We start from the raw sequence: 24,079 nt of genomic DNA, 5'->3' as shown, positions 1-24,079 counted from the left end.
TCTGTCATGGCTCAGCAGTAACTAACCTGACTAGTATCCATGAGAATGCCAGTTTGATCCCTGGCCTCACTCAGTGGGTTAAGGATTGGCATTGCTGTGAACTATGATGTAGGTTGCAGATGCAATTAGGATCCCGCATTGCTATGGCTGTGGTGTAGGCCAGCAGCTACAGCTCCAATTCAACCCATAGCCTGGGAACTTCCATATGCCACAGGTGAGGCCCTACCAAGAAAAAAAAAAAAATCCTTCTTGGAGGGAGCAGGGTGTCCAATGGGAGTTGGACAGGACAGGAGGGGTTTGTAGGGCTGAGGCTGTTCTGTTGGGAGGATGTGCAAAGAGAAAGAGGCGGCCTCTCCTTGACCAACCCCCATCGACTCAGGGCCGAGACCCAGCCTTGCCTACCTCACCATCCCCCTTGGCAGGGCTTTCCATCTCTCACGTTTCCTTTATCCCTACATTCCCAGGGCCTAACCCAAGGCCACACACGTAGAAAGTGCCAAGTGAGGGTTTCCTGAGTTCAACAATGTCCTGGTCTCCTATTTCTAGTCTCTCCTTTCTCAAATATATCTCTATATTAACTTCCATGGCCAACCCTATCCACAGTTAAACCTACTCTTCTAGAGAATTTATCTGGCCCATAGTTCCAGGAAATCTCCATGCGAATACTCAATAATTCACACACCCACAAACCCCCAAAGCAGGCCACAGCTGACATGACCCAGTCCAATTTGTTGACTGTGCAACTCTGAATACACTAAAAACCATTAAATTGCATATATCAAGGGGGTGAACTGAATGGTATGTGAATTAGATCTCAATAAAGCTGTTACATATATGGCTTTAAAATCTCCCCCTGGTATCTGATGCCTCCAGAACTTGAGGCAACATTCATTCATTCATTCATCTGTTTATTCAATACATATTTACTGGGCATCTACTTTCTATCATTTACTCAACAAATATATATTGACCACCTATGCCGTGTCAGACTCTGTTCTATACACAAAGGGTCCAGCAAAAAACATGCAAAAAAAAAAAAATCTAGCCTTTGAGTTGCTTACATTCTCATGGATGAAAAGAGGCAATGAAGAAAATAAATAGGAGGACTGTATACAGTGTAATACATTGAAAGCAACTGCAGGTACGGAGAAAAATAAAGCAGGGAAAAGGGATGGTCGGCAGGGGACTAGGGGAGGGAGGAGCTACAGTTATAAACAAGGCGGGCAGGGAAAACCTCCACGAGCAAGTGACATTTGGAGGTGAGCGAGTGAAGCATGCAAACAGCTGGAAGAGGAAGAACAACCTAGGCTGGGACAACAGCAAGTGCCAAGGTCCCGAGGTGGACGTGCCTGGCGTATGCAAGGAACATCTAAGGAGCAGAGTCAGTAAGAAGGAAAGTAGAGGATATGAGATTAGAGAAGTAAAGGGAGAAACAAATTCTGCTCTTCCGTAGAGGTGGGGCATAGTGGGGTGTGTACATCTAAAAATAGCAGAGGTTATTCTGGATGTTGGCCCCACAAGTGGCACAGATGCAGCTTGCCTGGTTTCTAGATAAGGCTACAATCACTGGTGTACTGCCGCTGACACATACCAGTGGTGAGACAGAATTTTTTAAGGCTTCTGGAGATCCAGTTGATACCCAGCTCTTACTTAAAATTAAGTTATACTGGTGTTCCCATAGTGGCTCAGTGGGTTAGGAGCCTGACACAGACTCCGTGAGGATGCAGGTTCGATCCCTGGCCTTGCTCAGTGGGTTAAGGATCCAGTGTTGCCCTGAGCTGTGGTGTAGGTTGAAGATGGGACTCAGATCTGGTGTTGCTGTGGCTCTGGCATAGGCCGGCAGCTGTAGCTCCAATTTGACCCCTAGCCTGGGAGCTTCCACGTGCAGCAGGTGTGGCCTTAAAAAATAAAGAGAAAAAAGTTTAAGTTATACCAATTTATAATTAAATAAATTATATTCAAAACAAAAATACTGGAGTTCCCGTCGTGGCGCAGTGGTTAACGAATCTGACTAGGAACCATGAGGTTGTGGGTTCGATCCCTGCCCTTGCTCAGTGGGTTAACCATCCGGCGTTGCCATGAGCTGTGATGTAGGTCGCAGATGCGGCTCGGATCCGTGTTGCTGTGGCTCTGGCGTAGGCTGGCAGCTACAGCTCCGATTAGACCCTTAGCCTGGGAACCTCCATATGCTGCGGGAGCGGCCCAAGAAATGGCAAAAAGACAAAAAGACAAAAAAAAAAAATTAAGTATTCACACTTGCCAATTATTTTGCTACATCTAACTACTATCTAGGATGTTATGGTTATTTATGTCTATTGTAGCTATATGTTGGAAATACCATAAAAGGTGAGCTCTGCCTTTCTCTTCCCGCATCTGCATCACTCTCAGTGGGTTTTTTTTTTTTTTTTTTTTTTTTTTTTGGCTGCACCTACGGCATGCAGAAGTTCCTGGGTCCTGGGCCAGGAATGGAACCTGCGCCATTGCAGTGAAAACACGGGATCCTTAACCCACTGAATCACCAGGGAACTCACACATCAATTACTGAAACCAGGCATGGTAGGAGTATTTATACCAAAGAAAATGGCGAATGCTACAAATTGGGGCTTGATTTTATTGTCTTGTTATCCAGACTTAAGAAATGAAGGAGAAAGTGTTAATAGTTCAGCTTTCACTTAAAAATGTCACATTTGGGATCTACTACATTGCAAAGAGGAGGAAAAAAAAAAGCGATGAAATATTTTCCCAGGATTTAAAAACTCATACCCAATTCAGCAAAGACGTCTCATCATTGATGACAAAAGACGAACTAGTGAAATTCTGACAAATGCGTCTGTTGCTTCACTTTAACCTTGATGATATCCACAACAGCCATGTCTTAACACTCTCATTCATCAATTTCAACCACAGGTTGGCCACAGACGGAAGAATTCAATAAGAAGAAATGAAAACATTCTGAAGGAATCAACTGCCTAGATAGAATTTACAGTAGAGAACACTGTTTTTTTTGTGTGTGTTTTGTTTGTTTTTTGGCTGCACCAGCGGTACGTGGAAGTTCCTGAGCCTGGGATCAAACCTGCATCGCGCCAGTGACCTGAGCCCCTGCAGTGATCTTTAACCCGCTGCACCATAAGAGAACTCTGTATTTGAGGCTTTTTAATTTGTAAATTGTGTGCCCTATGAGTCATTGACATCAGTAAGATATTTATACTACATATGCCTATAATACATTTACTTTTGAAGACCGGTTATTAAACATTTATTGGCTACCAGCACGCAAACCAATTTCAGATCAGCTTAGGGACCAGACAGAGGAGAGAGAGGCTTCTCAGGGCAGCCAAATCGCAGAAAGGAATGGAAAGAATTCAAAATCATTCTGCTCTAGAATTCAGAGTCAGCCAGGCTGGAAGCCAGGAATTCCTTTGTATTTATATCGACGGTTACTTGATTTATTGTAGGTGAGTCTAGCTCTCCATTCATGGTACTGATGCAGTTTCCTTTGCAAACAAAATTGTTTACAGCACCCCCAAAAGTGTCATCTTCAAAAAAAATATTAAGTAAATGATAATGCAGGCAATCCACAGAAGTGGTAAAAATTCTAATGGCAGCTTGAATGGCTCTGCTTTTGGAAACACAAACTCAGTGACCAAGAACCCAGCCTTGGGAAGTGTACATCTGAGCTCAAGGGCAGACACCTCTAGTGACACTGGCTTTGTGAACTTAGGGCCCCCATGAGCCTGGTCTGGGCCTGGCCTCCTCCCTGATCCAAACCCGGCAACGCCCTCAACTTCCTCCCCCACCCCTACATGTGCCAAAACGTAAATATTCACACTCACACAGCACTTTTCCTTCAGTAATCGCCTCCCCACAGCAGCCAGCACGCTCTCTGTGACTCAGCTCTCTGAGCCTGTCTCCAAGAGTTTTAGTTGGTTCCTGCAGGAAGCCAGCTGCCCCAGCAGCAGAAGAAAAACCCACCGCCACAGGTGATATACTGAGTTTTGCTCTTTTATCTTTTATTTTAATCTTCCCCAGGAGCGCTCAGAGGGCACTTTTTGGATTGCTAAAATAAACTCTAATAGATAAATACAGTGAAACATTGGCTGTGAGAGTCTTCATCCCTAAGTATTACTTCAGGGTGAATCAAACAGCTCACGATATAAATAAAAAGGCCTGATGCTTCTCCAGGGGTCCTTCAGCTCTGGCCCCACAGAGGCCTCAGTGACAAGCACCTGGCCCTGCACTGGGCACTCAGCAGGAGAGGCCTCCCTCCTCCCCTCACAAAATGAGGGGGGCCAGCTGTCACATTCTGTGCACCATGAGACTGGGTGGCCCCACAGGCCTTGTCACTCTGCTTTCTGTGTTGGGCTGCTCTGCTCTGCAAGGAATGGCAATCTGTCAAGGCTTCAAAGTGACAGGCATTTATTGTCACAACAGCCATAGCCACATTAGCCAGCGGTGGTGCTGGACGGGCTCCATGGTCTGCCCCTCGGCTCCTCACCCTTTATAGTCTGCCCTGGGCCCTGGCAGGCTGACCTCTGGCTTCTGCACCCACCTAACTGGCCTCCATCTGGACTCGCTGTTGGTGGGTAGAGGCAGGAGATCAGAGCGAGGGAGGAGAAGGCCTTGGGGGTGTGTATCCCCTCCACTCCTGCCCTGCAGGCTGGCCCCCAGCTATACTCCTGGCCACAGCCCACAGTTCCTGTCTGCACCTTTTCCTGTGACTGCTGGGTAGCTGGCAACTGCCAGCTTCTTTCACCCCTTCAGGCCCAAGAATGGAAACGGCCCTGCAGGTACAGCCCCAGGGTGCTCCACGATCCTGTCAGTGTCCCAGCATCTTACCCACATCTTTCTAAATGGTCCCTCACACCTGCCTTATTTACCCAACTGGGTGCCCAGCCCAGACTGCCACCCGTGAATAGCACACTTAATATGTGCCAGGCTCCTTTCTGCATTTTGTATCCATTAATTCAGTCCTTTCAACAACCCTCTGATATAGACACCAGTATTAGCCCTGTTTACAAAGGAGGGAACTGGAGCATAGAGAGGTCAATTACTTGCTGACCTTATACAACAGTAAGTGGCAGGGCCAGGATTCAAACCCAAGCAGGGCAGTGCCTGCCAATACACCATCAGGATGTGTAAAGGACCAGGAAAGTGAATGTGTCTATTTTTGCTCCAGGAAGCACAGGTTTCTGGAGTCTGGCATGTGGCTTGAGAAACAGAAAGACCCTCCAGGCCCCTCTGGGGATACCATGGCTCCCACTTGTGAGAAAGAAAATATCACCTGCCACATCAGTAAACAAAGGATGTCACAGTCATCAGTGATAGCAGCCAACTTTGATGTAGGTGAGCCCTGAGGGAACTTGGGGTGGACACTAAGAATACCTGCCATCTAGTGGCCATCAGACTACAGCCACTCCCAATGGTGAGCCCTCAGGATGTGAAAACACAGGATGGAGGCCCCAGATAGCTGAGGTGCACATCAAAGGAATCATTTCAGTGAGCCCAGACTTCTGTACCTTCCCACACACAGAAAAGTGCTAAATTTCTTAACTTGAGATACCTAGTTTTCTTTTATCAACGATAGCCTTTGGGAGTTCCCACTCTGGCTTAGCAGTAAGGAACTGGACTAGTATCCATGAGGATGTGGGTTCCATCCCTGGCCTCTATCAGTAGGTTAGGATTTGGTATTGCTGTGAGCTATGGTATAAGTCGCAGATGCAGCTTAGACCCTGCATTGCTGTGGCTGTGGTGTAGGCTGGCAGCTGCAGCTCCAATTCGACCCCTAGCCTGGGAACTTCCAAATGCCGCATCTAAAAATTAAAAAAAAAAAAAAATTTTTTTTGAACAAACAAACAAACAAAAAAAAAAAGTAGCCTTTTATTCCAGCTGCTCTTTGTTACGAAACTCCTATGTATCCTAGCTCCCCTCTCACCTCCTTGGAGCAGTTTTCTCAGGGTTACTTGAGATGCTACCTCCCAGGCTTTAGTCCTTAGTTTTGTCCACTGAATGAAACATAAACTCTCGATTTTTAGGTTGTGCATAATTTTTTAGTTAACAGCTGCAACTCTGTGACTCAGTCTCTCTGCTCGTCCTCTACCAACACCCTGCTTCTCTCTCTGCTCTCTCTGCCTTGAGCTCATTGCTTCGGCCTGCTGCCTTCTCTGTGTGTCCTTTATAAAGACCCCAAGAGGAGTTCCCATTGTGGCTCAGCAGTAGGTAACAAACCCAACCAGTATCTGTGAGGTTGCAGGTTCAAACCCTGGCCTCACTCAGTGGTTTAAGGATCTGGCATTGCCATGAGCTGTAGTGTGGGCTCAGATCAGACACGACTTGGATCCCGAGTTATAGCTGTGGCATAGGCTGGCAGCTGCAGCTCCAATTCAACCCCTAGCCTGGGAACTTCCAAATGCCTTCGGCCTGGCCCTAAGGAAGAAAAAAAAAAAAAAAAAGATCCCAAGAGAGGTTCTGCTTGATGGGGCAGCTACCAGGCAGCCTACCTCACTCTAAAAGTTGCCGATCTGTCCCTAAGTCAGGAGAGCATGGTTACCACAGCGGGACAGGCTCGGTTGAAAGACAGCCACAGCCCCAGGGCAGAACTGTTTCCAAGAAAACACAAGCAGGACACTGCACAGCCTGTTCTGGGGCTTTCTCATGGGGTTAAGGCCAGACCCTCCTGGGCCTCTCAGCTGCTTCAAAGGGTGGACGAGGCCAGCTCTCCCCACGAGCAGGACATGGGAGCAAGACAAGCAAGGGGAGGTGAGACTCAGCTTTCAGGGGCACCCAAAGCAGACTTGGGCTCAGGCCTGTGTCCTGTCCCTCCCTGTGCACACCCCTGGTCAGCAGCCACAGCCAGGCGGGGCCACCTAGAATGCAACAGAGCCAGGCTGGAGGCACTAAGGAGCCACTCAGGGCGTGGCAGAGCCCCCTGTGCACATTTTTCCCAGTCCCCGAACACCAAACACCGTGCTCACCACCCTCTGTCTCTGCCCAAACCATGCCCTCCACTCTCCTCCACTTCCTCTCAGCAAACTCCTCCCCACTCACCCTTCAGAAGGCACTCTGGAGAAAACCTCTCCAGATACCCCAAACCAAATCAGATGTCCTGTCGCCTCCAAGAGCAAGGCCTGGATCTGATTCCTTTTTCTATTTGGGGCCTTCCCCAGACAAGGAACATTCTAGATGTTCCCTGCATAAGTATTAAGGAAATGAAGAGAGGAAGAACAAGGAACACTATCAGAAAATAGGTCTGTCGTTCCCTATCCCTACCCACCCCCCCAGCAAGCAGAGCATGAGAAGAGGCTTAGATGCCATGTATTTGGGGAAATGATCCCAGGGAACAGAGGGAGGGACTGGCGGGAGGGGAACAGGTAAGGAGGGAAGGCCAGCATGTGGGTGGAGGCGGTGCTTTCAGCTGGGCACCCCTGTGGGCATCGACGCGCAATCTCATGGGGACTATTTTTTTTTTTTTTAGGGCCAAATTCGCAGCATATGGAGGTTCCCAGGCTAGGGGTCAAATTGGAGCTACAGCTGCCAGCCTATGCCACAGCCACAGCAACATGGGATCCGAGCTGCGTCTGTGACCTATACCATAGCTCATGGCAACACCGGATCCTTAACCCACTGAGCGAGGCCAGGGATCAAACCCACATCCTCATGTATACTAGTCAGATTTGTTGCTGCTCTGCCACAATGGGAACTAAACATAGGGACTTCTGAGTTGCTGAGTGGAAGGACCTAGACAGGAGTGGGGGTCCTTGCCCTCCAGTTCCCATCCCCCACTTGTCAGAGGCTGCCCCACACACAGTCCGTCCCTTGAACGTCCAGAAGGCAACCAGGAGATCAGTGTGTCTGTGTCGCACAGAGCAATCACGGAGATGTCAGTCAGGAAGTGAACAACTCTACTGTGTAGCTAAACTCAGGGCTGCCGGGCCACACGTGCACCAAGCCGGCTGCCCCAGCAGCAGCCACAGAAAGGAGCTGGGCCGAAAGACAGAGCATCCACACAGGTCTGTATGAGGAATAGGAGATGTTAAGGCTGGAGAAGAGGGCGAAGACTATACTGTGGAGGCCCTTGCACATTGGCCCAAGCAATACAGCTTTATTTGGCTGGCTACCAAGAGCCACTGTGGATTTCCATGCAATATGGTAATATAAAGGCAACACCAAGGGGTGGCTTGAGTTAGTTTCAGCTCCCTTCCTCCATAACATAGTCAGCTCTTTCACAAGGCTTCTCCAAACAAACATGTAATCATATATCAGTAGTGCAAGTCTGCTGTTCTACTGCCATCAATCAAGAACCACACCTAAACCCCTCCAAGTAGAAATGGGAAGCCCCACTTGAGTGCTGCCATCTCTCCCTCCTTCCATGAAGAATTCCCTGTAAATATATGTTTAAATGTTTAGTCTCGATTTATGTATATCTTTAAGATCTAAGGAAAAAAGGACCTTGGGAACCTTTAAGGAAGAAACCAGTTAAGAAGGCCTTCCTTCATTCGACTTATAAGGGGTCTTCAGATGATAAAGCAGAAATTTCATCCAAATTAAAAAAAAAAAAAACCTTAGAAATATGATGGATGAAAGAAAAAGAATTTTCAAGTTGGAAAAGCATCAAGAGAGATGTGCCTGGAGAGTGTATGGGTGTGTAGGGTGCAATGACATGACTTCTTAAATAATTCTATCAGGGAGTTCCTGCTGTAGTGCAGCAGGATCTTCAGCCTCTCTGCAGTGCCAGGATGTAGGTTCAACCTCTGGTCCAGCACAGTGAGTTAAAGAACCCAGCATTGCCACAGTTGTGGTATAATTTGCAGCTGTGCTCAGATCTGCTCCCTGGCCCAGGAACTCCATACACCACAAATGCAGCCAAAAAAGAAAGTAATAGCAATTCTATTAGGACATGTATGATGAAAGCTGGCTTCTGGGGCCCTGAACACTTAACACTCTGCTGTGTCCCCTGCTCCACTGTAGGAAGCAATTCTTTATCTTACCTCCTGACTCTAGTGGCACATTTATATGAATATCCTCCACCGTTGCTTTCTTTGTCCTTTTGTGGTAAATTAGATTTTCCTGAACAGTCCAAGATCAAAGGCAAGATGAGCGATTAAGATTTATTTTTCTCATTTGAGTCATTGCCTAGATCACCAAACACAGAGTTCACTAAATGTTTTGAGTGGTGATGACACTACTGAGACAAGATTATAGAGTTCTGTGTGATGTTTAATTAAAACTTTTCATCTGATCAAGGGCACTGTCACTGTTCGTGACAATGTAAATTACCTATCAGCCAGCAATTCTGCTTCTGGGAATTTATCCTAAGGAACTAATAAAAAAATGTGGGGTAAGATTTAGCTACAAGGTTATTCACCAGGCTGCTCCTGAAAAGAGCAAAAATTTAGAAATAGGCTGAATTCCCCAAAGAGGAGGTATTTGTTAAAGATAATACCATCATGTAATGGAATACTATGTTCCATGCTGCCATAAATGTAAATACTATACACACACACACACACACACACATATTCATATATTATGCTGACACAAAGTGAAAAGAATCTGTGGTATCCCCAGGTTTAGATGGATGGGACAAGTATTTAAGTGTTCTTTTTGGCTTGCTTTTTCCATTATGAGCATGAACTGATTTTACAGCATAGAAAAAGTAATTATAGAAACTTCACTGGGGGGAGTACCATGGCTCATACACAAGGTAGTCCTAATTCCCCCCTTTTCCAGCTTCAGCTAATGGAGCAATTTAGTCCAGGAGACATTGATCCAGCTTCGCTGGAACGTACCAGGCATTACAAACTTTTGAGGACACAAAGATGAAATGGAGTATGGCCCCTCCCCTTGGAGGGACTCATTTTAAGTGGGGACATAGGAACTCAACAGAAAGCTCGGGGAAGCCTAGGATTTGAAGCCTAGGGCTTCCCTGAGACCAGATATTATGTTAAAGTGCTTGGAAAGGCAGGGCTGAAGTAACATGGACTCTCAAACACTTCCCATCCTTGGGACCTACTCACAAAAGAACCTAAAAATTCTCATGAGAACTGGTACAAAGAGTTGATGGCATGAGAAGAAATGGTTATCTGCCTTCACATGCAGGTAGAATCTTAGCAATGCTGCAAGCATCCTTCCAGAAGCAACATCCCTCTGGTATAGTAATACTCTTTCCCTCTATAGAAGAACACCATAAGACACTATATTAATGGAAGACATTTCACTTTCCTTTGATACATTTAATATCTTTTTATGATCTGAGTTTCAAGCGTGATATTTTTTAACTGCAATTGCATGCTGCCCCCTAGTGTTCATCTATATTATTGCACCTTATTGTAACAGGGTGAGGATGGAACGGAGGTTTCTGTGCCTCCTCAACTCCCCAGATGGAAAAAATTAGCATATTGGACATGTGATAGAACTGTCAAAAGCACTCAAATAATCACCACTTAAATTGAAAAACACAATACATGGCTCTATATTTTCTGTAACCATATAAAATGTGCTAATTTTTGATTGGGATAACAACTAATATTTATTGTACACTTCCCATGTGCCAGACACAATGTTAAGTGCACTGCATGTATTAACCCATTTAATCCTCACAATAATCCTAAGAAGGGAGAATTCTGAGTTGCTCTGAGCTTGTGCAGTGCCTCACAATTCAACGTTGGGGATGGACATAAAATGCCCATCAAAACAAAGCAAAAGGGCATGTGATACACAGAGCAAGGACATTGGAGTGAAAAACTACACACAGACGGCAGGGTCAGTGCTCCATGCTACTATTAGATGAGTCACTGGTTCTTGTTAACAACATCTGGGCAGTGCGCTTTCAGTTTATCCTTAAAAGTAAACCATCGGGAGTTCCCATCCTGGCGCAGTGGTTAATGAATCCGACTTAGGAACCATGAAATTGCAGGTTCGATCCCTGGCCTCGCTCAGTGGGTTAAGGATCTGACATTGCCGTGAGCTGTGGCGTAGGTCGCAGACTTGGCTTGGATCTGGTGTTGCTGTGGCTGTGGCGTAGGCTGGCAGCTACAGCTCCAATTAGACCCCTAGCCTGGGAACCTCCATATGCCGAGGGTGCAGCCCTAGAAAAGACCCCCTCCCCCCAAAAAAGGAAACCATCTTATTCTTAGCAGCTTTATTGAGATATAGTTCACATGCTATATAATTTATCCACTTTAAAGGGTACAATTCAGTGGTTTTTAGCATGTTCAGAGAGATGTGCAACACCACAGTTAATTTCATTTCATTATCTCAATACCACAATTAATTTCAGATCATTTTCATTATCACTTAAGGAAACCACATGCCTCTTAGCAGTCAATCCCCATTTCCCTAAACCTACTCATCCTAGACAACCACTAATCTACTGTCTGTCTCTATGGATTTGCCTATTTTGCCCATGCTACATTTCATAAAAATGGAATCACATGATATCTGGTCCTTTGTGACTGGCTTCTTTCACTGAGCTTACTGTGTTCAAGGTTCATCCATGTTGTAACATGTGCAAGTACCATATTTATTTTTATTGCCAAATAATATTCCATTGCATAGGTATGCTACATTTTAATTATCCAATTACCAGTTTATGAATGCTTAGGTGGTTTCCACTTTTTAACTATGATGAACAATGTTGATATAAACATTCATGTACAGGTTTTTGTGTGGACACATGTTTTCAGGTCTCTTGGGCATATACATTCCACTGGGACCCCGGGGAATTCCTGGGTCATTGGTGACTCCATGTTTAACATATCGAGGAAGTGCCAGGCTGTTTTCCAAAGCGGCTGCACCATTTTGCAGTCCCATAAGTGCTTATGAGAGCTCTAATTTATCCACATTCTTCCCAACACGTCTTTTTTTACTATAGCCATCTTAGTAAATGTAAGTAGTGTCTCACTGTGGTTTTGTTTTGTATATTTCTGATGACTAATGATGTTGGGTGTATAAAACCACTTTTTTTGTCACACCTGCTGCATGAGGAAGTTCTTAGGCCAGGGGTCAAACTTGCACAACAACAGTAACAACATTGGGTCCTTAACTGCTAGGCCACCAGGAAACTCCCTAAAACCACTTTTTTTGATACTAGTAACACAGTAGCCACACAGGCCAAATTAACATAATCTAGTTTTACTTTTATTAACAAACACCTCAAATAAAATATGAGTAAAGAATAATCATAAAAGATGGAATCAAAAACTCTGAAGATGGGACTTCCCCTCATGGTACAGTGAAAACGAATCCGAATAAGAACCATGAGGTGGCAGGTTCAACCCCTGGCCTCACTCAGTGGGTTAAGGATCTGGTGTTGCTGTGAGCTGTGGCGTAGGTCACAGACGTGGCTTGGATCTGGCATTGCTGTGGTGTAGGCCGGCAGCTGTAGCTCTGATTTGACCTCTAGCCTGGGAACCTCCATATGCTGTGGGTGTGGCCCTAAAAAGCAAAAAAATAAAGAAATAAAAATAATTTTTAAAAATTCTGAAGATGGCAAGTCATTCATTCATTCGAGTCCGATAGAGGGAAGAGATTGTTCTGGGTGTTGGGAACTGGGTGAACAGCTGCATGGGGGGCAGTTTCTGCCCTCCTGACGTTTAATAGTCAGGGGAAACTGACTAAGCAACTATTTACATAATGAAATCATTACAGTCAAGAAAAGCGCTGTGAAAGAAAGATAACAACGGAGGTTGTGAGACACATAACAGAAGGTCTTACCTTTGCCTGAGGGCCCAGGGAAGGATTCTCAGAGGAAGGTGAGTGGAAATCTGCAGGATAAGCTCTCTGTCACAGGAAGGGGCGCTGTGGTATGAGGGGGTGCTGAAGTGCTGGGGGCCAGTGGGGAGTGGGGCTGAGCAGGTGTGACATAATTTGACAAGTGTGGCTGTGGTGCAGACACCAAGGCCAGGAGAGTCTGGAGAAGAAGCCAGGTCATGCAAGGCCTTATGATTTGTGTTCAGGGCTTCGACCTTTTCTCCAAGAACAGTAAGAAGTCATTGTTTAAAGGGTTTTAAGTTGGGGAGCAGGTGTTAGGGTTGGATAGGATAGGATCTCCAATGATCACTCAGGCTGCAATTTGAAGAACGCAAAGGGCTATAAGCAGACCTTTCAGGGAGTGATGTTAATTATTCCAAGCCAGAGAGAAGGTAACTTAAGTCTAGGGCTGGAAACAGTAGGGAGACTTAAGAGATAATTAGGAGATTTTTTTTTTTCTTTTTTTAGGGCTGCAACTGCAGCATATGGAAATTCCTAGGCTAGGGGTCCAATGGGAGCTGCAGCTGCCAGGCAACACCACAGCCACAGCAACACTAGATCTGAGCCACCTCTGTGACCGACACGACAGTTCATGGCAACGCTGGATCCTTAACCCACTGAGCAGGGCCAAGGATCAAATTCGTATCCTCATGGATACTAGTCCGGTACTTAACCCGCTGAGCTACAATGGGAACTCCCATAATTAGGATAAATTTTGAAGAAACTTAGAGAATGATTAGATTTGGGGGCTAGGAAGTGGAAGATGTCAAGGATGATTCTGCAGTTGGATAGATGATGGGGCCATGGACTTGATCATGGAAACCTCAGGGAAGGAGCAGGTTGAAGATGGGGAAGATCATGAGTTCATTCTTGAGAAACTAGTGTTAGGTGCCCAGGAAACAGCAGGTGGACAGACGGCCTAGGCAGTTCGATATATAAGTGCAAAACTCAAAGGAAAGATCCAAGCTAGAGAATCACATGTGGGAGGCTCAGTGTGTTGGCGGTAAATGGGGCCTTGGGTGGAGATGAGCTTATTTACAGAAAAGGTATGGAATTAGAAGAGAAGGGAGCCCAAGGATGAGGCATGTTTCAACACAACATTTAAAGGTCACATAGGAACAATATACTTCCCAAACGGAACGGTAACAAACCTGACTAGTATCTATGAGGACAAAGGTTTTGACCCCCGGCCTTGCTCTGTGGGTTAAGGAGCTGACATTGCCATGAGCTACAGCGTAGGTCACAGACTTGGCTCAGAACTGGCATTGCTATGCCCATGGTATAGGCCAGCAGCTGCAGCTCCAATTCGACCCCTAGCCTGGGAACTTACATATGCCATAGGTGTGACCCTAAAAAGACCAAAAAAAAGGTCATATAGAAAAGGATTCACCAGCAGAAGAGGGAGGCTGAGGAGAGACTGAACGGGTAGGATAAAAATGGGAAAAGTTATTCAAGTCAAGAGATAAGGGAGTTTCATGGAGAGACATTATTCGAAACCACTGCTTGGCACAATGTGATATTCACTGGACTTAGCAGCAGAGGTCATTGGTGACTTTAGCAAGACCTAACGTGGCTTGTAAAGTAGGGGCAGAAGCCAGGCTGCAGTGAAGTGAGCAGTGTGAGGGAGGGGAGGAAATAGAGAAGGTGCAAGTAGACAATTTCTTATGGAAGTAAAGGGAAGAAGAGGGCCATATAGCTAGAAGGAGATATGAGGTCCAGAGAGAGTGGGATTTAAGATGGCAAGATGAGGCATATTTAAATGTGAATGAGAAGAATCCACTGTATTTGTAGAGATGGGAGAATGATGATACAGAAAGGCAAAAAGCTGTGTAACAAAGAATTTGGCTTCTAGAGCCAGGCCATGTGGGTTCAAGTCTGGCTTCTCCACTGGCAGCTTAAATGGCTTGGGGCAGGCTATTTGGGCTCTCTATCCCTCAGTTTCTTCATCTGTAAAATGGAGAGGAAATGGAACTTCCATTGGGAGGGTTACATAAAAGAATGTATGGGAAGGGCTGAGGTTTGGATAGAGTTGCTTTGCCAGTGCAGGATTCCAAAGCCACACTGACGGTCTTCACCCCTCACCCAAGGTCTGCCATTAGAGACACCCATTTGCTCTCCTTTAATTCTTTTTTTTTTTTTTTTTTGGTCTTTTTAGGGCCACAGAATATGGAGGTTCCAAAGCTAGGGGTCAAATTAGAGCTACAGCTGCTGGCCTACACCACAACCACAGCCACTCCAGATCTGAGCCATGTCTGTGACCTACACCACAGCTCACGGGAACGCCAGATCCTTAACCTGTTCAGCAGGGCCAGGGATCGACCCTGTGCCCTCATGGATACTAGTCACATCTGTTTCCACTGAGCCACGACAGGAAATCCCCCTTTAATTCTTCACAGCACCTACCATATACTTCCTGACTCAAAGAGGATGTTGGTGATGATACACTATTTCTACAATTAAAAATAAAGTACCAACATGGAGTTCCCTTGTGGCAGCAAGTTAAGAATCCAATGTTGCCACTGCAGTGGTTCTGTATGCTGCGGGTGGGGCCAAAAAAATAAAGTACCAACAGAATGTCAAAATGTGCTCACTGAAAATTATAAAGTAGAAAGTTCACAGCAGCCTGACTAAAAATAGCCCCAAATTGGAAGCTACCCAAAAATCCACCAACAGAATAATCAGTAAATAAACTGCTATATTCAGACAATGAATACTATATATTCAATATAGTATATACCAATATAGTATATATTCAATAAGAATGCACCATCCATAACTACACACAGTGAAAAAAAATAAAAGAGGGCAGATGCAAGAGTATGTGTTGTACAATTTGACTTATACAAAGGACAACAACAGACAAAACAAATCAATATTTTTAGATATTAGGGATTCTCCTTGAGGCTGGGTAGTGAATGGAAGTGGGGGAGGGTTGGACAAAAAAGGGAGTTGAGGGATTGTTGCTAATATGTACTTTAATAATAATCTATTTAAGAGAACATTCAATGAAGGATATATATATTTGGAAAAAAAATACTTCTTGATACTTTCCACAGTCATCTTTCATGTTCAAGTTCCTTTATCAGGTTAGTGAAGTAAATACATTCTGAAATGCACAGCAGCAATAGGTTTGCATATCATTTCTACAAAGGTAATCACCCCAGACTCCATGAAAGGTGTTAAAGAGGTACCACTTTTCAGAGGAAAAGACTCTGGAGTCTTCTTCGGATTTGAGGTCTTCCATGTATGTAAGACATTTGTATAGGTAGCTTTAAAGAAAGCATCTTTCTGATTCAGCCTGAGTATCCAAAACACCTCAGCCCCAGAGAGAGTCACTTGGTCAGTCCAGGAGCATTTGAGACAGCATCTGTCTGCCCCAAGAAACGTGTTTGCACTTAGAAAATGAGTGGAGCTTCAGCTGACAGTTACTTCTCTGCATGGTATCTAAATTCCTGAATGTTTCAGAGACAATGTCAGGTGGTGGCTGCAGTCCTCATGACCGTCTCCCGCCTGGGTCTCTTGATGTTATTTTTCTCTCCAACCAGGGTCTTTGCCTGAATTTCTGACAGAATGACTGCAGTAACTTAGCTCTGAACCGACTATAAAGAACTTCACCAAATTTTCTTTGAAACTACATGTACCCCCAGTTTGTTTCTACCATGCCGGATGTCCACCATATTAGATTTGAGAAAATGAGAACTTCCCTGGGTGAGCCATGTGCTGCTTGGGAGCTGACCTGAATGGCAGCCTCCTCCCTGGGCCTTGCTTCTGTCCCTGCTTGTCCCACATTTCTTATTCTCTTCAGCCCTGGGCTCCTCCCCACTTTCCCAGTTGTGTGCCCTAATGTCCCACCTAAGGTCAACTACAATACCACAAGGTTAAAAATCACCCCTCTCTCTTTCCCCCACCTGCCTGCCAAATGCCACCTGGAATTCAAAATAAAACAACCCAAAGCTCAGCCAAGTGGTAGACATCAATAATCAAAAATGAAGCCTATAAATAGATTCTATCCAGTTTTTGGTAAATCATGTATCAGGAAACATAATTATATTCTAATTGATCTGCCCTGTTTTCGATTTAATTCTATAGACCAGTATATGGAAATTTAGGTACCTCACTTTGTAAATTCCATCTTTCCCCTTTTTTTTAAAGGGGAGGAAGCAATTAAATAAAGTGTTTCATTTTGTCCTGAAGAACCAAGACCTATATTCATCAAATTCTCATTAAGATACAAACACAAGGGTATAAAAATAATATGCCACACATATCTTAGTGAAGTAAACACAGTGAAATCTACTTATCAGAGATGCTTCAAGTGGAGAGCTTTAAGCGGCTTTCCAGGGTATTCTACTGGAATTAGCAGGGAGAGAGAAAGTGGGTATTAGGAAATCAAAAGTAAAGTGGTTATGCTCATCTATGTTAAGGAGTTTACCCAGTGCAGACTGGATAATCCCTTCAGTAATACCACGGCCGGCGAAGGATTCCAGAACTTAACTAAAAATGCAGGGCCCAATTATATTATTACACACACCCCTTTTTGTAAACTCTTAGAAACAAAGCTGATCCAAACTAGGTCAGCACAAGATGCAGTGCTCTCAAAGTGTGACCCCTGGACCAGTAATGTCAACATCATCCAGATACCTGCTAGCAATGGAAAGTCTCAGATCGACCCCAGGCCCACAGAAACAAAACACTGGGTAGGCACTATCAGGCAATACACATTTTAACAAGCCTTCTAGATAATTCTGATGCATACTCAAGTCTGACAACCACCACTCAAATTCATCCTCCCTAACACAGAGAAACATCGGGCACCCCTATTTCTATGTGAATTCATACTGGTGTTCTTCCTTGGCCCATTACTATGAGACGTCATTCTCTACCTCTCTTAACCTGGGCGCATGACAGAGACTATTAATTGTTTCTCAGGATCCACTCCACCTTTCTCTTTCCTACTAATACGAGTAAGAAACTACGTATCCAATCCTCTCTTGCCTCTGTATATGGCTCTGCAAATAATTAGTTTGACCAAGAGTATAGGAATGGAAGGGATGCATGCAACCTCCAGATTACAGCTTTAAAAAAACAAAACCAGGAGTTCCCGTCATGGCACAGTGGTTAATGAATCCGACTAGGAACCATGAGGTTGTGGGTTCGATCCCTGGCCTTGCTCAGTGGGTTAAGGATCCAGCATTGCCGTGAGCTGTGGTGTAGGTCACAAACGCAGCTCAGATCCCGAATTTCTGTGGCTCTGGAGTAGACCAGCATCTACAGCTCTGATTGGACCCTAGCCTGGGAACCTCCATATGCCGCAGGAAGCAGCCCTAGAAAAGGCAAAAAGACAAAAAAAAAAAAAAAAAAAAAAATCCTGGTTGCCTCCCCCTTCTTCTCCCCTGCTTCAATGCTAATACAGTATTTGGCTGAGGGTGAGGACCCCATTGCTTTGGTGGAGCAACAGAACAGATATAACCTGGGTCCTTGGAAGCTCCCAGGTCCTTGGAAGCTCCTAGATCGGAAGTGCCTCAAGAACTTTACCTTCCTCTGGGCTTTTATGTTAGAGAGAAATAAACACACTGTGACTTTGTTTGAACTACATATTTCTCTTTGTTGTAACCTAGCCTATACCTTCTTTAGAGGGCAAAGCCTTCCTAGAGCTATAATGCTATAATGCTATTTCCTTTCCTAATGCTGAGATTTCATGCATTTGTTCTCATAAACCCACCTTTATATATATTCCCATCCAAAACTGTTGTCCCTTTACATAAAGGACTTCTACTTCCAGTAATGATGAGCTAGGTAATCTGGACCAACTTTCCCACTGAGGACCTCTACAACAGCCACGTGCAATTAATTTAAAAAACCTACTTGGGAGTTCCAGTTGTGGCTCAGCGGTAATGAATCCAACTAGCATCCATGAGGACGTGGGGTCAATACCTGGCCTCGCTCAGTGGGTTAGGGATCCAGCATTGCCTTGAGCTGTAGTGTAGGTCACGGACGTGGCTCGGATCTGGCATTGCTATGGCCATGGTGTAGGCTGGCAGCTACAGCTCTGATTCGACCCCTTGCCTGGGAACTTCCATATGCCATGGGTTTGGCCCTAAAAAGACAAAGCAAACAAAAAAACCTCCTTAAAGGCACTGAAGAACTAGTAAGGCAATTAAAATAACTAAGCTAATCTAACAGAAAAGAAGGAACTCCAAAGAGGTGCGTTTGGACTTGCTATTTCCCTGGGCAATGGCCAATCCAAGAAGAGGTGATTGAAAGTGTGAGCAAGATTTTGGACAGCCTTGAATGGGCTAAAGGAATTTAAAAAAAAACAGAGTCCAAGTCCACCAAGTCTGGGAGAGAAGTGCTGGTAACCCCCACACTAGAGTCTAGGACCCTGAAGGCTGCATTCTAAGCACAGGGTGAAGTGGACGTTAAAATAACCCTTGCAGGGATGCAACCTTGCTTTGAATTACTATAATCACTGAAATTGGATTAAGATGATCCTGGATTATGAGCGCTCCTAGATTCCTTCCTACAGCAAACTTAATTCCTCTCCAGAGAAAGATAATCCTAAATCTCAAATTACTTCTATATTTTTTTCAAATAACAATGTCTGGCATGCAAAAATAAGTCAATAAATAAATAACCAAGTGACAAGATTATATATACAATAACAACAACAAATGAGCAGAAAAAGAGATGACAGGAACACACAAGAGGGTTCTGGATATTGGTGCTATCAGACATAGACTTAAAAATAACTATGCTTAAACAATGCTAAAAGAGACAAAAGGTGAGGCTGAAAATTTCAAATAAAAGAAATTAAAATATTTAAAAGAGCAGAGATTTTTTTAATATATATTCTATATGCCATATAATTTCCCAGTCAAAATTCTAGAGTTAGGAAACCATGTGCCGACCCGATTATGGAGAGAGGCTTTGAGAGATTATCAAAACCCCATGAAATGGGTTCCCCACAAGGAAGGAGTAGAAAGAAGAAACCTCAACAATCACTGTCCACCCAAGCGCTTTATAACTCCTGGTATCAGAGAGAGAGGAGATAGCTCATACAATTAACCAAGGGAAACGGGAACTTTTAATATAAAGTTTCCATATCAAACTCAATCCTAGTGCAGAACTTCAGCAATCTCGATCTCCTCTCTGCTCAGCTGCATTCTTCTCCTACACAACTCCCTGCTTTTTTTCCTCTGGTCTCTGGAAGGGCAGACCCCATCTGCTTGCAACTGTTCTGCATTCGAGATCCCAGCTTCTATAACTGTTCCACTAAGCCATCTGGTGAGGTTTGGAAAGAGCTTCTGGGTCACCAAAGGGGATGACCAGACTGATCGGAACAAGGCCCTGAGTGCTGCACCTGACCTGAGGTTATTCCTTTGTGTCTGGAAATAGCAGAACACATTTCTACTTCTTCATCCTTCATCCCTTTCTTCCCATCTTCTCTCTGAAACCCACAAGGACCACCTACCCTACTCCCACCAGTGGACACTGGAAGAGCTTCCAGCCACCCTGAGGCCTCCCATGTTGAGGCATGTTTAGGTGCATTTCCTCCCACCTCCTTAGGGAGGGGAACCCCCACAGGGCTGTCACTGAGAGGCAAGGGGACTTAGTCCTCCAGGCCACAAGCTGGGAACATTATGAAAGTGCCTCAGTATGATATGGGGTATTTATTTACCTTTAAAAACAACTTGTGTATACTGTAAGTTCATACTTGTTGCAAAATATCTACATACAAGTCTACATAGAGCTAAATTTAAGGACTTCTTCACTTCCTCCATCATCCCAATTCATTCCCAATCCCTGGAGGAATTTGTTTTTAACATTAAAAACAACAACAGCTAGGAGTTCCCATTGTGGCTCAGCGGGTTGGGAACCCGACTAGTAACCATGAGGATTTAGGTTACATTCCTGGCCTCGCTTAGTGGGTTAAGGATCCGACCTTTCCATGAGCAGCAGCATAGGTTGCAGACACTGCTCAGATCCTGCATTGCTGTGCCTGTGGCAGCTAGAGTTCCAATCAGACTCCCTAGCCTGGTAACCTCCATAAGCCGCAGGTGTAGCCCTAAAAGAAACAACAGCAACAACAACCAAGCCCTCTTCTGCATGTATGCATACACGTGTGTTTATCCCCGTCTGTATCAGGGGTCAGCCTGCCGCACCTGAGGGGTATCAAATGTGTTTGCTCATTTCTCTAGAGAAGTTTCAGCTACTACACTTTCTAGGCTAGAAGAGAAAATCACTTTTAACTCAGTCATATTTTGCCATACAACAAACCACCTCCAAAGAGTAGTGACTTTAAAAACAAAACACAGCACTCACCATTTTACTTTGTTTCGAATCTATAGTTCAGCGGGGAGGTTCTTCTGTTCTGGGCCAGCCGGTTCACCCTGCGGTGGGCTGGCGCCTGGGCTGGAGGGCTCCTTCACAGGCAGCTGGCTGGCTCACAGGTGGGTGCAAGGTCCTCAGCTCCAGCAGCTCAGCAGGGCTCCACCGGGGTCTCGCATCCCTCAGCAGCTTAGCCCAAGCTTCTACACAAGAGGCTCTCAAGGTTCCCAGCAGCAGCTACAAGCAAGCATCGCAAGGCGAAAGTGCTTTTGTAATATCACGTTTGCTGACGCCCCATTGGCCACAGCAAATCACGTGACCAGAACCAACTTACGGGAGTGGAGCAATGGACTCTTCATCTCTTGAGGGGAGAAGCAGCAAAGTTACAATTAACGTTATCGAGGAGGGGAGGGGAGGAATTTATAGCCACTTACTCAATGGACCAGACTCCCTAAGCGCATGTGTAGAGCATCTGGCAATTCCTTGGGATGTCTCTCTGAGATGCCATATCACCGGGTTACAAGGACAAGAAGCTACAGTGTCTAAGGGAAAGGCATACCTCCTTTTCAGATTCTCTGTGCTCTGGGTGTTTAAGGGAAACAAAATCTCCTCCCTCAGTGCCAGAGCTTGGAAAGAAGGACAGACAGCAGTCCTGAGTCTGAGAGGTGTTAGATGCTGAGACCTAGTCTGGGGCAGCTATGATGGAAACAGAACAGGATCAGAGCTGTGACTTTGTGAACCTAAGCAGAGAGGCACTTACCAACCAGGATGTGGATTAGCCTCTCTGGAAAGCTCAGCACAGTAGCCTGTGCAGTTGAGTTTGTGCCAACCAGGCAAGAAAGGGTTTAAGTGATTAACTGAGAAAATAAAATGGGTATGACCACTTTCACACCAAGCTTATGGAGAAGTTTATACTAATTGTACCTATTTTTAGTTAATGTTTAGTCATTAAAACTTGTCTTAATTTCTTTTGTTTTTTGTTTTTCTGTCCTCCCAAACCAACAAGTATTTGGGAAAATTAGGGGGGAAATTAAATTCTCACTAACCATTGCTATTACAGTTAAAGCAATAAAGATCTTGAATACAAAAGAGAAACAAAAACTTGTCCTAATGTGTTTCCTTCATGAAATTTGCCAAACTGTCCAGTTACAAGTTATACACTTCTCTCCAGGTGTATTTTAATTAAAAGTGCGTTTTTAAATGTTGCCCCAAGTTGATCATAATAGTGCTAAGAACATGTGGATATTTTGTGAAGATAGCATTGCCCTGGGAACCAGGTGATTTGAGTTCTAGTTCCCATGCTGCCTCTAACTAGCTCTGGGCTGAGTGTCTCTGAGCCAGCGTTGTTCACCTGTGAGGTTAAAGGTTATTTTCAATTATACCTAAATCCGCTTACTTTTATGTTATCCAGCTACTTTCATTAAGTATCTACCAGGCCCTGAGGACACACTGCAGGATGAGGTAGATACATTTCCTGTCCTGACGGGACTTACAACCTAATAAGTACAAATAGACATATATACAGCAGAAATGCCTGTGGGCTGTGCCACTTCTGAAGTGGGTAGCATTAGGGACAATGGAAATCATGAAAGACAGGAGGTGTCACCCAGGTGAGGCAAGGGGAAGAGCCCACAGGTAGTAGAAACACGTGCTAAAAGCCTTGAGGGGAGAGGCACATGGTGGATTCAAGGAATGCAAACATTCAGTAGGGCCTGAACGCAGGATCAGGTAAAAATCTTATGAGACACAGCTGGGGAAGTAGGACCACAGCTCAATAAATCAGCCTCCACCCAAACACTGGCTACCCTGGTCACCAATATAAGTCATTGGTAGGACTTGTATGGAAACATGACCCAGACTCCTGAGATAACCTCAGAGGGCCTACTCTGTACCCACAAGCTGTATGCCTTACTCTCCTCATTAAAGCTGCATTAGGAAGTAAAGCAAGATTTTTAACCCCATGGCCAACTACCCTTGGATGTCCAAGTCCTGGTAAGTTATCAGCACTTACTTGAATGTAAGAATGAAAATTTAAAAAAACAAAAACAAAAACAAAAAAAACAGGGAGTTCCTGTCATGGCACAGTGGTTAACGAATCCAACTGGGAACCATGAAGTTGCGGGTTCGGTCCCTGGCCTTGCTCAGTGGGTTGACGATCCGGCGTTGCCGTGAGCTGTGGTGTAGGTTGCAGACGCGGCTCGGATCCCGTGTTGCTGTGGCTCTGGCGTAGGCCAGAGGCGACAGCTCCGATTCAACCCCTAGCCTGGGAACCTCCATATGCTGCGGGAGCGGCCCAAGAAATAGCAAAAAGACAAAAAAAAAAAAAAAAAAAAAAAAAAAAAAAAAAAAAACCATGATCCAGAAAAGAAAGAGCAAAGCTGTGCATATCTCCCTGCTCATAGATGTTGTACCTCTATATTCTTCCCGCATGGAACATTCATGCAGGGTCAGCTATCATTTATTCAGTTACTCATTTGCTAAAAAAACGTTCAGATAGTAGGAAGCTAACAGCTGTAGGGAGGAGAATCTGATTCCACAAGGAGTTGCCCATCAGCTGTGGCTTCCTTCTCAGTCTATAAATACACCTGGGTACTTATGATCTATGCCTATTACATCTCTCTCTTCTTAACTGTCTCGCTTATTTTTCGGATCAATGACAAGCTTTGAAAGGAGCATCTACCTGGCTGCCTCCATCCACAAACTTTGATTACATTCTCACTGCCAATGAGCACTCAAAAATGTGAAGAGATAATACAATGTGCCAGGAGATATTCTAAGTTATTGTGTATATTAACTCGCTGAACCCTCATGACCAGCCTTCAAGGACTATTAGTGCCTACTTCATGAGCTTGTCAGGAAGACTAAGTATTTTTCCCATTTTACAGATGATATTGTTCTTCCACTATGAATGAGAACTTAGCAAAAGCATTTCAAAGACCCTACACTTTCTTCCCAGAGAGCTATCAAAATATTCTGCACACAAGGAGTTCCCTGGTGGCTCAGA

General features: G+C 44.8%; 1 long non-coding RNA gene across 4 annotated transcripts in view; it reads right to left on the bottom strand.

The window, feature by feature from the left end:
• LOC110256316 (uncharacterized) overlaps positions 1-24,079 on the bottom strand; it is a 347,057-nt gene that overhangs the window by 274,200 nt on the left and 48,778 nt on the right. For 2 of the 4 annotated variants that reach the window (XR_014824181.1, XR_014824182.1), the window contains exon 2: positions 21,070-21,312. This is a non-coding gene — a long non-coding RNA (uncharacterized LOC110256316). Of the gene's footprint in view, positions 1-21,069; positions 21,341-24,079 lie in introns of those variants that run through there. The other 2 variants (XR_002337727.2, XR_014824183.1) reach the window with 1 other exon arrangement.

This window comes from Sus scrofa, chromosome 13 (assembly GCF_054392235.1).
Source record: "Sus scrofa isolate SSC_HxYL_T2T_F1_AM1 chromosome 13, Sscrofa_HxYL_maternal_Yorkshire_Landrace_v2.0, whole genome shotgun sequence".
NCBI lineage: Eukaryota > Metazoa > Chordata > Mammalia > Artiodactyla > Suidae > Sus > Sus scrofa.
This window is presented reverse-complemented; position numbering and strand designations above follow the sequence as displayed.